At 49.0% G+C, this 14,469-nt stretch overlaps 1 pseudogene; it reads left to right on the plus strand.

The window, feature by feature from the left end:
• The first annotated feature begins 7,690 nt into the window (after positions 1-7,690).
• LOC129006637 (small ribosomal subunit protein RACK1-like) lies at positions 7,691-8,797 on the plus strand (annotated as a pseudogene).
• Positions 8,798-14,469: the final 5,672 nt, after the last annotated feature.

Below are 14,469 nucleotides of genomic sequence, written 5' to 3' on the forward strand. Positions count from 1 at the left end.
ACTTTCCAAGGAAGGCTCTCAGCCTCCTCCTGTGTGTGGCTGGGTAGGCGCCAGCCTTTCTGGGCACCGGGCCTCCGCTTCTAGAGGCTTATCGCGGATTCCCAAATTGGGAACGGGAGCAGAGACAGCCAAGGAAGAACTTGCTGAACAGACCTGGGGCTGTCACACTCTGGGAGCCGGAGGGAAGGCTGGGAAGAAAGAGAGCCGCTATTTGGCAACCCCACTCCCGTCTGCCAGAGATGGAAGGAATTCCTCATCTGACTCACCATCGCAGGTGCTCCTGTAACAAGCCGTGGCTCCTCCACCTGCCGCCCTGGGAGCCACCTGGCTCTGCACATGTGGTATGTGTGGGGCTCGGGGCTCAGGGCTCTCAGGGAGGGTGCGTGCGGTGGGGGCTGCAGGAGGGGACACCACTGTATTCCACTGCTCCATCTCTGGCTTAAATTATAACTGTTTTATTTTAAGCAGCAGAATTTCTGCGTTGGAATAAGGCTTTGTCTGAGAGGTGGTCGTAGAAACAGAGATGTACAGAATCTCCACTTTCAGAGGCAGCTGCCAGACACAGACACAGACATACCTGGGCAGGTCCGGCCTTGTGCAGCCAGTAGGAGATGCTCCTTCCGGCGTGCGCATATGGTCACACCTCACTTTATTTTTATTTTGTATTTTTTTAGAGACAGGGTCTCGCTCTGTCACCCAGGCTGGAGTGCAGTGGCGTGATCTCGGCTCACTGCAACTTCTGCCTCCCTGGTTCAAGTGATTCTCCTGCCTCAGCCTCCCGAGTAGCTGGGATCACAGGCACCTGCCACCATGCCTGGCTAATTTTTGTATTTTTAGTACAGAAGGGGTTTCACCATGTTGGCCAGGTTGGTCTTGAGCTCCTGACCTCAGGTGATCCACCTGCCTCGGCCTCGCAAAGTGCTGGGATCACAGGCGTGAGCCACTGTACCCAGCCAAAACGACAGAAATTAATTTTCTTGCAGTTCTCAAGGCCAGAGGTGTGGAATCAAGATGTGGGCAGGGCCGGCCCCTTCTGGGGTCTCTGAGGAGGCTCCATCCCTTGCCTCTATCCTGGCTTCTGGTGGCCACTGGCGATCTTCCTCATTCCAGTTTCAGCCTCCCTCTTCACCTGGCCTTCTGTTTCTCCTCCTCTTCTGTGTCTTATATGGACAGTTGTCATTGAGTTTAGGGCCCACTCAGTTCACCCAGAATGTTCTCATCTTGAGATCCTAAATGTAATTACATCTGCAAAGACACTTGTTCCCAATCAGGGACCATTCACAGGTGCTGGTGGACAGATCTTTTAGGAGGGGGCACCATTCAACCCAGGTGTCCCAGGCTGCTCTGGCTGATGTGACAAAATGCCACAGAATGGGGAGCTTAATTAACAGACATTTATCTTTTCACAGTTCTGGAAGCTAAAAGTCCACGATCAAAGTGTTGGCAGATTTGGTTTCTTCTTTGTCTTGAAGATCGTCATCTTCTCCCTGTATCCTCACGTGGCCTTTCCTCTGTGGGCTCTGTGGATGTATACCCCTGCTGTCTCTCTGTCTGCCCCAATTTTTTTTCTCTCTCTCTTTTTAAGAGACAGGGTCTCGTTCTGTCACCCAGACTGGAGTACAGTGGCGCGATCATGGCTTACTGCAGATTAAATCTCTCCTGGGCACAAGTGATCCTCCCACCTCAGCCTCCTGAATAGCTGGGACTATAGGCGCATGCCACCATGCCCCTGCTAATTTTTTTATTATTTGTAGAGATGGAGTCTTGCCATGTTGCCCAGGCTGGTCTTGAACTTCTGAGCTTAAGTGATCCTCCTGCCTCAGCCTCCCAAAGTGCTGGGACTACAGGTGTGAGTCACCGTACCCAGCAAACATTTCCTTTTCTTACAAGGACACCAGTCATATTGAACAAGAGTCCAGCCTAATGACCTCAGTATAACTTGATTACCTCTGTAAAGACCCTACCTCCAAATAAAGTCACATTCTGAGGTGCTAGGGGGTTAAGACCTCAATCTATGACTTTAGGTGGGACCCAATTCAGGCCATAACAATGAGTGAAGGTTATTTTCAAGCACAGCCTTTGCTAAAGAAGAGAAGAAACACACATTTATCCTCTAGTGATTCATCTCCCACTCTGGGGTTCATTCTCACCTCGAAGGGCCTGGGAGCAAAGTGGTACTCTGTACCGAGGGCTACCATGCGCCGGCCACTGTTCAGCACTTCGCATATATTCGCTGACATCAGTTTTTCCTCCTCTCTTACATGTCACCTCTCTTCAGCGTGTTTGAGAAAGGGCGATAGGTTATCCCACAACAATTACCAAGGTCCCTATCTTACCACTCCTCCTCACACCAGCTGTTCCTCCTGCTATGCCAGGGCCATTCTTCGCTTTGCTGTTGATCATGATCCAGAGAAACCCTGGGCTGAAGTCCCCTTAGTACCATATGCCTGCTTTTTTAGAAGGCTTTGCAGAGGGGGAGGTGGAAATAGGGCAGACCACACCTGTCTTTGTGGCCCTATCCGCGACTCCGCTCTGTAAAATCATCACCTTGTTAAACAAGTTCTGTCTGTTGGGGTAATTTTGATGGCAAGTAAGAGCAAATCAAACTCAAAGCGGCTTCAGTAATCAGAGGAATTATTGGCTGACATAAATGAAAAGCCTGCAGATGGAGTGGGCTTTAGGCAAGGGTTGATCTAGCCGTTCGGCGATGCCACTAGGAACTCTTTTTTTTTTTTTTTTTTTTTTTTTTTTGAGATGGAGTCTCGCTCTGTCACCCAGGCTGGAGTGCAGTGGTGCAGTCTCGGCTCACTGCAAGCTCTGCCTCCCGGGTTCACGCCATTCTCCTGCCTCAGCCTCCCAAGTAGCTGGGACTACAGACAGGCACCCACCACCACGCCCAGCTAATTTTTTGTATTTTCAGTAGAGACGGGGTTTCACCGTGTTAGCCAGGATGGTCTGACTCTCCTGACCTCATGATCCGCCCGCCTCGGCCTCCCAAAGTGCTGGGATTATAGGCGTGAGCCACCGAGCTCGGCCATCTTTTTTTTTTCCCTAACGTGAAAATGTCTTTAATCTTCACACTTAAAAAAGTATTATTTATTGATGAAAAACTATTTTTTCATCAACTGTAAGTCTTTGCTCCCTTTGCTTTTTAAAAAAAATTTTAATTTTGTGGATACATTGTAGGTATATATATTTCTGGGGTAAATGAGGTGTTTTTTGTTTGTTTCTTTTTTTGTTTGAGACAGAGTCACACTGTTGCCCAGGCTAGAGTGCAGAGGCGGATGTCCGCTCACTGCAACCTCCACCTCCCGGGTTGACGCCATTCTCCCACCTCAGCCTCCCGAGTAGCTGGGACTACAGGCACCTGCCATCATCCCCGGCTAATTTTTGTATTTTTGTAGCGACGGGGTTTTGCCATGTTGGCCAGGCTGGTCTTAAACTCCTGACCTCAGGTGATCCGCCTGGGTCGGCCTCCCAAAGTGCTGGGATTACAGGGGTGATCCACTGCGCCAGGCCAACATGAGGTGATTTTGATACAACGATGCAATGCGTAATAATCACATCATGGAGAGCGGGATAGGAACTCACCTTTCTTTCCATCTCTTGTCCCTGTTTTCCTGGTACTGGTTTCCTTCAAAGGCTCTCTCTCCCCTCTTTGGTTACAAGATGGCCACTAGCGTCTTGTAGATTAAGCTGGAAGAATAGCCTTCTCCCATCTGGGTCAAAAGTCCTCAGCATGCCTCTGATTGGACCATCTTTGGTCACATGTTCATCTGTGAACCAATCAGTGTGGCTGTGGATACGGTGGGACCACCCTGATTGGCTCAGAAAAACAAGGACCCGTTTCTGGAGCTGGAGAGTGGTGGTAGAATCTCGGCCCCACCCAGAACCACGTGGTTGCTACAAGACTTGGGCCACAAAGGCAGCTTGACACAGATGTCGGGGAGCTCAGCTTTGTCATCCACAGCACGAGTTACTAGATTTCGCTGGGGAGTGGAGCAAACAAAGCCTAATGAGAACATGAAAGGAAAATTGTGTGTATGTAAAATATGCCTTGTCCAGTGATCCGGGGGAGGGTCTTTAAGGAATACCCTTGTTGTAGCCAGAAGTACGGCCCCCGTCAAGGAAATCCCACGCCCTAATTTCTGGGACTGTCAATATGCTATGGTGCCCCTGAACATGTTACTTTAAAGGGGCAAAAGGGACTTTGCAGATGTAATCAGTTGAACTTCAAATAGGGAGATTATCCTGGATTATCTGGGTGGGCCCAATATGTTATGTTAATGTTATGTTGTTGTGTTATACTGGCACACCCAGATAAGGCAGAGGCAGAAGAGGAAATCAGAGAAATTCAAAGCACAAGAAGGCTTGGATGTGCCACTGCTAGCTTGAGAATGGAAGAGTCCATACGAGAAGGAACACAGTTGCACAGAATTGAATTCTGCCAAGAATTGCAATGAGCCTAGAAGTAGCTTCTCCCCAGAGCCTTCAGATTAAAGCCCAGCACAGTCAACACCTTGATTTCAGCCTGGGAGACCCTCAGCCACGTATCCAGCCCAGCTGTCTGGACTTCTGACCTACAGAATTATAAATGAGTGTTGTTTGAAGCCACTAAACCTATGGCAATTTGTTACAGAGCAAGAGGAAATGAGCATGTCCCCCTGGGCTGCAGTTCTGGCTTGTTGCCTACTGGCAGGGGCCCTTTCTACAAGAGGACCCACTTCTCACAGATTCCAGCGTATGACCTTTCTGCCCCTCTTGGTAAAATCCTCCCTACTCCACCAATGTACAATGGTCTTCTCCTGGGCTCGGCATCCCCCAATCTAGTATACTTTCCTCAAATAGGAGTTACTCCATTTTTAATAATACCCCAGGGTCCAGCCATACATTCCAAGCCAGAATAGTCCAGAGTGGCCGCAGGCACACTTGGTCCTGTCCCCTTTGGGATCTTTCCATGAGTATGGGCCCCAACACACTTCATTATTCTTACAATTGTCTCCTATGCTCACTCCAGCCAGGCTCTGCCCTCACCTGCTCTGCACGTCATTTAAACTGCAACCTCTTGGTTGCAGAAACAATGGTCAACTCTCAGTCTTCATCTTACTTGGCCAATCCACAGTGTTTCACCCAATAGATCCTTGAAACACTTTCCTTCTTTCTTTCTCTTTTTTTTTTTTTTGGTCACCCAGGCTGTCGCCCAGGCTGGAGTGCAGTGGCACAATCTCAGTTCACTGCAACCTCCGCCTCCCAGGTTCAAGCGATTCTCCTGCCTCAGCCTTCCGAGTAGCTGGGACTACAGGCACATGCCACCATGCCCAGGTAATTTTCGTATTTTTAGTAGAGACGGGGTTTCACCATACTGGCCAGGGTGGTATCCAATTCCTGACCTCAAGTGATCTGCCCGCCCTGGCCTCCCAAAGTGCTGGGATTACAGGCACGATCCATCCCGCCCGGCCTGAAACACTTTCTACAATTGACTCCCAGGCCACTACGCTCTCTGCCTTCACCTTTCTCTCTCTACCCCATCCTTCTGTCCTTGCTAATTTCTCTCCTCCCTGTATCTTAGGACTGTCCCCAGAGCCTAATGCTTGAGAGTTCTTTTATGCGTAGAACACCATCCACACACAGGTCACTCCCCAAAGAACATCTCCAGTCAGCCAGCCTCTACCCAGGGCTCAGTTGCCACTCCATCCTGTCCTTGTGGATGGTCAACTTGACATCGCAAGCTTACCACGGCCAAGACCAGACTCCTCATCTCCCCACCAATGACACCTGCTGTACTCCCAGCCTTACTTTTCTCAGTGAATGTACCCTTCATCCTTCTGGTTGTTCAGGTCCAAAACCTCGGCCTTGAACTTGACTCCTTTCCCCACACCCTGCCTCCAAACGCATCAGCAAATTCTGTGTGTGCTGCCTACAAAACACAGCAGCACCCTTACCACATCCACCACCCCCACCACCTCCGGCTTCTTGCCAACATCCTGTTCCAAGCCTCCATAATCTCTCACTTGGATAGTTACAATAGCCTCTTTTTTTTTTTTTTTTGAGTCTCACTCTGTCTGCTAGGCTGGAGTGCAGTGGATCAATCTGCAACCTCTGCCTCCCAGGTTCAAGCAATTCTCCTGCCTCAGCTTCTTGAGTAGCTGGGACTACAGGTGCCTGTCACCACGCCTGGCTCATTTTTTTTTTTATTTTTAGTAGAGTCAGGGTTTTGCCATGTTGGCAAGGCTGGTCTCGAACTCCTGACCTCAAGTGATCACTCACCTTGGCCTCCCAAAGTGTTATGATTACAGGCATGAGTCACCATACCCAGTCCTCTTTTTTAATTTTTTATTGCGGTAAAATAAATAACATAAGATTTACAATTTTAGCCGTTTTGAAGTACGCAGTTCAGTGGCATTAAGTACATTCACAGTGTTGGGCAAACATCACTCCTATTTCCAGAACTTTCTCATCTTTTCAAACAGAAACTCTGTACCCATTAAACATTAACCTCCCATTCTCCCCTCGCCATGTGCTGGTAACAACGCTTCTGCTTTCTGTCTCCATGGATTGGCCTGTTCTGGGTACATACCTCATGTAAATGGAATTGCGCAATAGTTGCCCTTTTGTGTCTGGCTAATTTCCCTTAGCGAAATGTACAACAGCCTCTTGACTGGTCTCCCTGCTTCCTTCCACCTTTTCCCTCCTAAGTTCATTTTCAACAAAACTGCCAGAGCGATCCTTTGAAAATGCAGGTCAGAACTTCTCACTGCTCTGCCCACATCTGCCAGTGGCTTCTTAGCTCCCTTAGAGTAAAATGCAGTCTACAGTATCATGAACTCATCTTCTGCTCTGCTGCCCCTGCTCCCTCATTTTATCCGCAGTGGCCTCCTTGCATCACTCAAACACACGGGATGCATGCTCACCTCAGGGCCTTTGCATGGGCAGCGCCCTCTGCCTGGGACTCCCTGTCTTCCTCTAGATGGTGACATGACTTAATCTCACCTGCCAGCCTCTGCTCAGTTGGCACCTGGATGACACCTGCCCCCACCCCACTCCTTATCTCCTTTTCCCACTTAATTTTTTTCTAAGCACTCGTCATTTGGAAAGTATATAACATGCTATGTCATGTACTTGTTTTGTTTATTGAGGATCTCCTCTTAAATTCTAGTAAGTCCTCCATAAAGACAGGGATTTTGCCTGACATATTCACTGCTGCATCCCAGAGCCCAGAACTGTGCCTGGCACATAGCAGGCACACAATAAGTATTTGTTGACTGAGTTACTGAATGTATGGGAAGCTGTTGCTATGAACCTAGGATGAACGGTTCTCTAGCCCTAGCTACACAGCGCCATCACCTAGGAAAATTGTTTTTATGTAGAGATGGAGTCTGGATATGTCACCCAGGTTGGTCTCAAACTCCTGGGCTCAATTGATCCTCCCATCTCAGCCTCCCAGAATGCTGGGATTACAGGCATGAGCCTTCATGCCCAGTCAAAGGAATTTTTTTTTTTAACTGACTTCAGGCCAGGCATGGTGGCTCATGCCTGTAATCTCAACATTTTGGAATGCCAAGGCAGGAGGATTGCTTGAGTCAGGGAGGTCAAGGCTTCAGTGAGCTGTGATCATACCACTGCACTGCAGCCTGTGACAGAGTGTGACCCTGTCTCGAAACAAAACAAAACAAAACAAAACCGCTTTTCACTGCAAGGCGGCGGCGGGAGCGGTTGTGGTGCTAGTTTTTCTAAGCCATCCAGTGCCATCCTCGTCGCTGCAGCGACACACGCGCTCGCCGCCGCCATGACTGAGCAGATGACCCTTCGTGGCACCCTCAAGGGCCACAACGGCTGGGTAACCCAGATCGCTACTACTCCGCATTCCCGGACATGATCCTCTCCGCCTCTCGAGATAAGACCATCATCATGTGGAAACTGACCAGGGATGAGACCAACTATGGAATTCCACAGCGTGCTCTGCAGGGTCACTCCCACTTTGTTAGTGATGTGGTTATCTCCTCAGATGGCCAGTTTGCCCTCTCAGGATCCTGGGATGGAACCCTGCGCCTCTGGGATCTCACAACGGGCACCACCACGAGGCGATTTGTGGGCCATACCAAGGATGTGCTGAGTGTGGCCTTCTCCTCTGACAACCGGCAGATTGTCTCTGGATCTCGAGATAAAACCATCAAGCTATGGAATACCCTGGGTGTGTTTAAATACACTGTCCAGGATGAGAGCCACTCAGAGTGGGTGTCTTGTGTCCGCTTCTCGCCCAACAGCAGCAACCCTGTCATCGTCTCCTGCGGCTGGGACAAGCTGGTCAAGGTATGGAACCTGGCTAACTGCAAGCTGAAGACCAACCACACTGGCCACACAGGCTATCTGAACACGGTGCCTGTCTCTCCAGATGGATCCCTCTGTGCTTCTGGAGGCAAGGATGGCCAGGCCATGTTATGGGATCTCAACGAAGGCCAACACCTTTACACGCTAGATGGTGGGGACATCATCAACGCCCTGTGCTTCAGCCCTAACCGCTACTGGCTGTGTGCTGCCACAGACCCCAGCATCAAGATCTGGGATTTAGAGGGAAAGATCATTGTAGATGAACTGAAGCAAGAAGTTATCAGTACCAGCAGCAAGGCAGAACCACCCCAGTGCACCTCCCTGGCCTGGTCTGCTGATGGCCAGACTCTGTTTGCTGGCTACACAGACAACCTGGTGCGAGTGTGGCAGGTGACCATTGGCATGCGCTAGAAGTTTATGGCAGAGCTTTACAAAAAAAAAAAAAAAACTGGCAAAAAAAAAAAAACAACCCTGACCTCTAGGACAACAATAACAAATACAATATCTGGTGGTGAGGTCTGAACATCAGTATCTTTTTCTTTACATTTCCTAGGTTATTTTAATGTGCAGCTTGCATTGAAAATCAGGGTTTTACCCAAACACATCTCTAATGACAAATATTAATTCTCAGAAGTAATACGTGTAAACCCACAATGAGGAAGTGACATTTTCCTAACGGCCCCCATAATTTATAGTATCGCCTTTCACAGTGGAGCAGGCCACACATTCTGTTTCCTCCCTACTCCATGTCAATCAAGCTCCTGTACCTGCTACAAATCAAGAACAGGCCTAGTGACTACTGGATTAGATGCAGCCAGACTAGGGTATTCTGCTAAAATGTAGAAGTACTTCTTTGTAAGGGTCAGAGTAACTTGAGAGTCAGTGGTCCTCTTTCCTCTGAGGACCTGAGGCCTCTGTCCAGAAGTGGCATTGAGCAGGGAAGTAGTCTTGTTCTTCTAGTTCCTTAATTTAATTTTTAAAACAACTGTACAAGGTAGCCGATCATCTCAATTTGCTGATGGGAAAAAAAGGCTCAGCAAGATAAACTCACCAGGGTCACACGCGAATAAATGTCCGGATCAGAGACACTAACTCAGATTGTTGGACTCCAGAGCTCGTTATATTTTAACCAGCATGCCCTTGGCCTCTGGGGCACGGGGCACCAGATGATATGGGGTTGGGTTCCCGGGAGCCCACGCTGAAACTAGAGGGACCACATGGCCTAATAACTCACCTTCCAGAAGTCTTTTTTTTGCAGACAAGTTCAAGCTCTAACCCAGAGAGATCAGACAGGAAGAGGATCAAAAGCAAGAGGCGTGCCTGGGCGCAGTGGCTTACACCTGTAATCGCAGCACTTTGGGAGGCTGAGGCAGACTGATCACCTGAAGTCAGGAGTTCAAGACCAGCCTGGGCAACATGGCGAGACCCTGTGTCTACTAACAATACAAATATTAGCCAAGCCTGATGGTGCTGCCTGTAACCCCAGCTACTTGGGAGGCTGAGGCAGGAGATTCACTTAAACCTGGGAGGTGGAGGTTGCAATGAGCCGAGATTGTGCCACTGATCTCCAGCCTGGGTGACAGAGTGAGATTCTGTCTCAAAAAAAAAAATAAAGCAAAAGGCTGTTATGGATTGAACTATGTCTCCCCAAAATTCATACATTAGAGTCCTAAACCCCACTACATCAGAATGTGGCTGTATTTGGAGCCAGGGCCTTTACAGAGGGGAGAAAGTTAAAATGGGGCAGTTAGGGTGGGCCCTAATCCAGTCCGACTGGTGTCCTTATAAGAAGAGAAGATTTGGACACACAGAGACACCAGGGGCACACACAGAGGAAAGAGTACGTGAGGACACAGTGAGAAGGTGACTATCTTCTTCCACTTATTAAACTCACAGGCCACAAGATGAAATAACATGTTATGAAGAAAACAGGGAGTGTTGGCTTCAGATCTTATCTCCGCACGTATTTTCTGGGACAACATTGACTGGGTCACTAAATATTTTGGAAGAGATATAGGGAGAGGCAATGGCTGATGACCGAATGTGAGGATGGTGCAAAGGTTATCTGTCCCCAGAGGAGCTCTGCACACAGGCACAGGTGGCCTGTCTAAGGATGATCCTTGTGCAGTGCCATTCATGGTAGCAGAGTTTGGAGTAACCTATGTGTCCGTCAGTAGGGGAATGGGTAAGTAAAATGTAGTATGGGCACGCAACGGAATACTATGTAGGTGACCAAAGGAATGAACTAGAATGATCTATAGCAACATGTTTGAAGGCAAAAACCTAACAGCAGCCAGGCACGGTGGCTCATGCCTATAATCCCAGCCCTTTGGGAGGGAATGTGGGCGGATGACATGAGGTCAGGAGTTCAAGACCAGCCTGGCCAGTATGGTGAAACCCCGTCTCTACTAAAAACACAAAAATTAGCCGGGCGTGGTGGCACGTGCCTGTAATCCCAGCTACTCGGGAGGCTGAGGCAGCAGAATCACTTTAACCCGGGAGGCGGAGGTTGCAGTGAACTGAGATAGTGCCACTGCACTCCAGCCTGGGTGACAAAGCGAGACTCTGTCTCAAACAAACACCTAATAGCAATGAATATAAAACTAAAATAAGATTTTTTATAGCATAATGCTTTTTTTTTTTTTTTTTTTTTTTTTTTGAGACAAGGTCTTGCTCTGTTGCCCAAGCTAGAGTACAGTGGCGCAATCACGGCTCACTGCAGTCTCAACCTCCTGGGCTCAAGTGATCCTCCCACCTTAGCCTCACAAGTAGCTGGGACCACAGGTGCATGCTATCACGCCCAGCTAGCACAATATCATCTAAAAAATCTTTTGAAAGCATTCACAAAACAACAAACACTATATATTTACATACATTAGAGGACAAGTATGGACATGGATTCAAAGCACAATGGGCAATTTTGAGAACAAAGGGAATGGAATTGGAGATGAGGCATAAAGGGGAAATGAAATATAATAAAACTATAGCTAATGATAAAGGCTAACACAGACAGTTAACTCTCTGCTGGGCATTTCTCTGGGTTGCGTTCATCAAAAAGTCATGTCATTTTCACTGTGAGGTAGGTAGTAGTATTTCCCTGTTTTACAAAGAAGAGAACTAAGGCGCAGAGAAGTTGAGTGACTTACAAAAGGCAGCACAGCTAGGAGTTGAGGGTGCTGAACTCTCAGAGCCAGGCAGTCTGGTTCCAGACCCTGCCCTGGGAACCATTACGCCATCCTGGAGAGGAAAAAAACAAAAACAAAAAACCTTGATTCAGCAGCACACCCATTTTCTACGTCTGTAGACGGAGTGGGCAGGTTTCTTTAAAGCAAGAAGGCAGACATCAGGGTAATGCAACTCGAATCTAGGTTTCCACAGCATGCCTGACAGAACTCACTTGCCCACACAGTGACTGCGGAATTCAAAGGCGAGGCTGTCTCTTCATCCTCAGAACAGTCAGACAGCCTCTGATACCTTTCAGATCGAGTCTCTCCTTGTTTCTCCTTGGCGCATTTAGGTTGCAGAAGTGCATTAAACCTGGGTTTGCCATCTGATGGAAGTGGAGGATAATAATAGAAATTAATATCTATCCCCCACCCTTTCCTTGTTTTTAAGATAGAGCCCCACTCTGTCATCCAGGCTGGAGTGCAGTGGTGCGATCTCAGCTCACTACAACCTCCACCTCCTGGGTTCAAGCGATTCTCCTGCCTCAGCCTCCTGAGTAGCTGGGATTACATGGGCACGCCACCACGCCTGGCTAATTTTTGTATTTTTAGTAGAGATTGTATTTTCACCATGTTGGCCAGGCTAGTCTCCAACTCCTGACCTCAAGTGATCTGCCCACCTTGGCCTCCCAAAGTGCTGGGAGCCAGTGAGTGGCTTGAGCCACCACTCACCCTATCCCCTCTTAGTACCTGGCACTATGTCACACACCTTTGACAAACATCATTTCATTCAGTCCTTATGGCAGCCCTCTGAGACAGACAAGGAAATCCCCTATTGCAAAGGCAAAAAAGCTCAGCCCCGCAGAGGCCAAGTGATCCATCCAAAGTTAATCAGCCATGAAATGGCAGAGCCAGGCCTCAGACTCCAAAACCTGACCTGTCCTGCTGCCTACCTGCCACCCACTGAGCCAGTGACCGACAAGCAGCCTGGCCAGGAAGGTCCCCTGGAGGCCTGCAGGTGCCACCAGGATCCCTGCAGGGAAATCAGAGCAGGGACTAAGGAAAAGCTAGGCACAAGAGGACGTCTTTTCTTTGCAGGATGAGAGTGTAAGCACAACGTTCGTGGTATAGGCTCTTCCACAGGCCATGTGGTGGTTCATAGCATCAAATGGGGGGTTTGGGGGGAACTGCACTAGAGCAGTTAGGGTAGGCTGTTCCATCACACTTATCCCAGCATGCTTTTAAAAATCAGAGTCCTGACCTCCACCCCAGACTTATTAAATCAGAATCTGTGGGAGGGCCACTGGTACCTCTAGTTTTTGTTTTGTTTTGTTTTGTTTTTCTGAGACAGGGTTCTGCTCTGTTGCCCAGGCTGCAGTGTAGTGACACCATCTCAGCTCACTGCAGCCTCAGCCTCCACCTCCCGGATTCAAGTGATTCTCATGCCTTAGTCTCCCAAGTAGCTGGGACTACAGACGCGTGCCACCACACCCAGCTAATTTTTGTATTTTCAGTACAGACAGGGTTTCACCATGTTGCCCAGGCTGGTCTTGAACTCCTGGTCTCAAGTGATCTGCCCGTCTCAGCCTCCCAAAGTGTTGGGATTACACGCATGAGCCACCACACTGGGCCTTGTTTTGTTTTTGAGACAGGATCTCTCTCTGTTGCCCAGGCTGGAGTTCAGTGGTGCCATCTCAGCTCACTGCAGCCTCAACCTCCTGGGCTCAAGCGATCCTCCCATCCCTCAGCCTCTCGAGTAGCTGGGACCACGGCTGCACAAAACAACACCTGGCTGATTTTTGTATTTTTTGTAGAGATGGGGTCTCGCTCTGTTGCCCAGGCTGAACTCAAACTCTTGGGCTCAAGTGATTTCCCCACCTTGGTCTCCAAAGTGCTGGGATTAGAGGCGTGAGCCACTGCGCTCAGCCTTGTATCTCTATTTGTGGCAAGCCCCCACGTAAGCCATTGGAACACTGAAGTTTTAAGTTTTTTTTTTCTTTTTTTAAGACATAGTCTCACCCTGCTGCCTAGGGTGGAGTGCAGTGGTGTGATGTCGGCTCACTGCAACCTCCACCTCCCAGGTTCAAGCAGTTCTCTGCCTCATCCTCCTGAGTAGCTGGGATTACATGCACACGCCACCACACCTGGCTAATTTCTGTGTTTTTAGTAGAGACGGGGTTTCCCCATGTTGGCCAAGCTGGTCTTGAACTCCTGACCTCATCATCCACCGCCTCAGCCTCCCAAAGTGCTGTAATTACAGGCATGAGCCACCGCACCCAGCCAAAGTTGTAAGTCTTACTGGCTGTTACGGATTGAATTGTGTCGTCTCCTCCCCCTCAATCCACATGGTGAAGTGCTAACCTCCAGTCCCTCCGAACCTGCGGTTATTTGGGGATAGGGTCTGTAAAGAGATAATCAAGTTAAAATGAGGTCATTAGAGTGGCCTGGATCCAACATGACTGGTGTCCTTATAAAAAGGGAACATTTGGACACAAAGACATGAACAGAAGGAGACCGTGAGAAGACACAAAGGGAGAAGACGGCCATCTACAAGCCAAGGAGAGAGGCCTAGAACGGGTCCTCTCCTCCCCGCACTGCTGACCCCTCGACCTTGGACTTCTGGCCTCCAGAACTGAGAGACAATACATTTCCACTGTTGAAGCCACTCGGCTTGTGGTATTTTGCTTTACAGCAGCCTGAGCTAAGATACTGGCTCTGCAGAGAGAAGGATCTCGGTGGTCTGTCTGTCTCACTACCACGGGGCTGCAGGGCCGGGGCACCCAGAATCTTCTGAGCTGCAAAGCCCAGATAGGAATTAGGATCCACTTTCCAGCAAACACGGGAGGAAGCAGCTCACACAAAGTTCTTCGAGTGAAATAATCTGAGAACAGCAGAAAAACCAGCCGGGGTGACACAGTGTCTGTTTTCTGGGGCAGAGAGGAACAAATGGAACAAAAAGGTCTGGCCTGAGGAGCCG

The sequence above is a fragment of the Pongo pygmaeus genome, chromosome 8, assembly GCF_028885625.2.
Source record: "Pongo pygmaeus isolate AG05252 chromosome 8, NHGRI_mPonPyg2-v2.0_pri, whole genome shotgun sequence".
Lineage (NCBI taxonomy): Eukaryota > Metazoa > Chordata > Mammalia > Primates > Hominidae > Pongo > Pongo pygmaeus.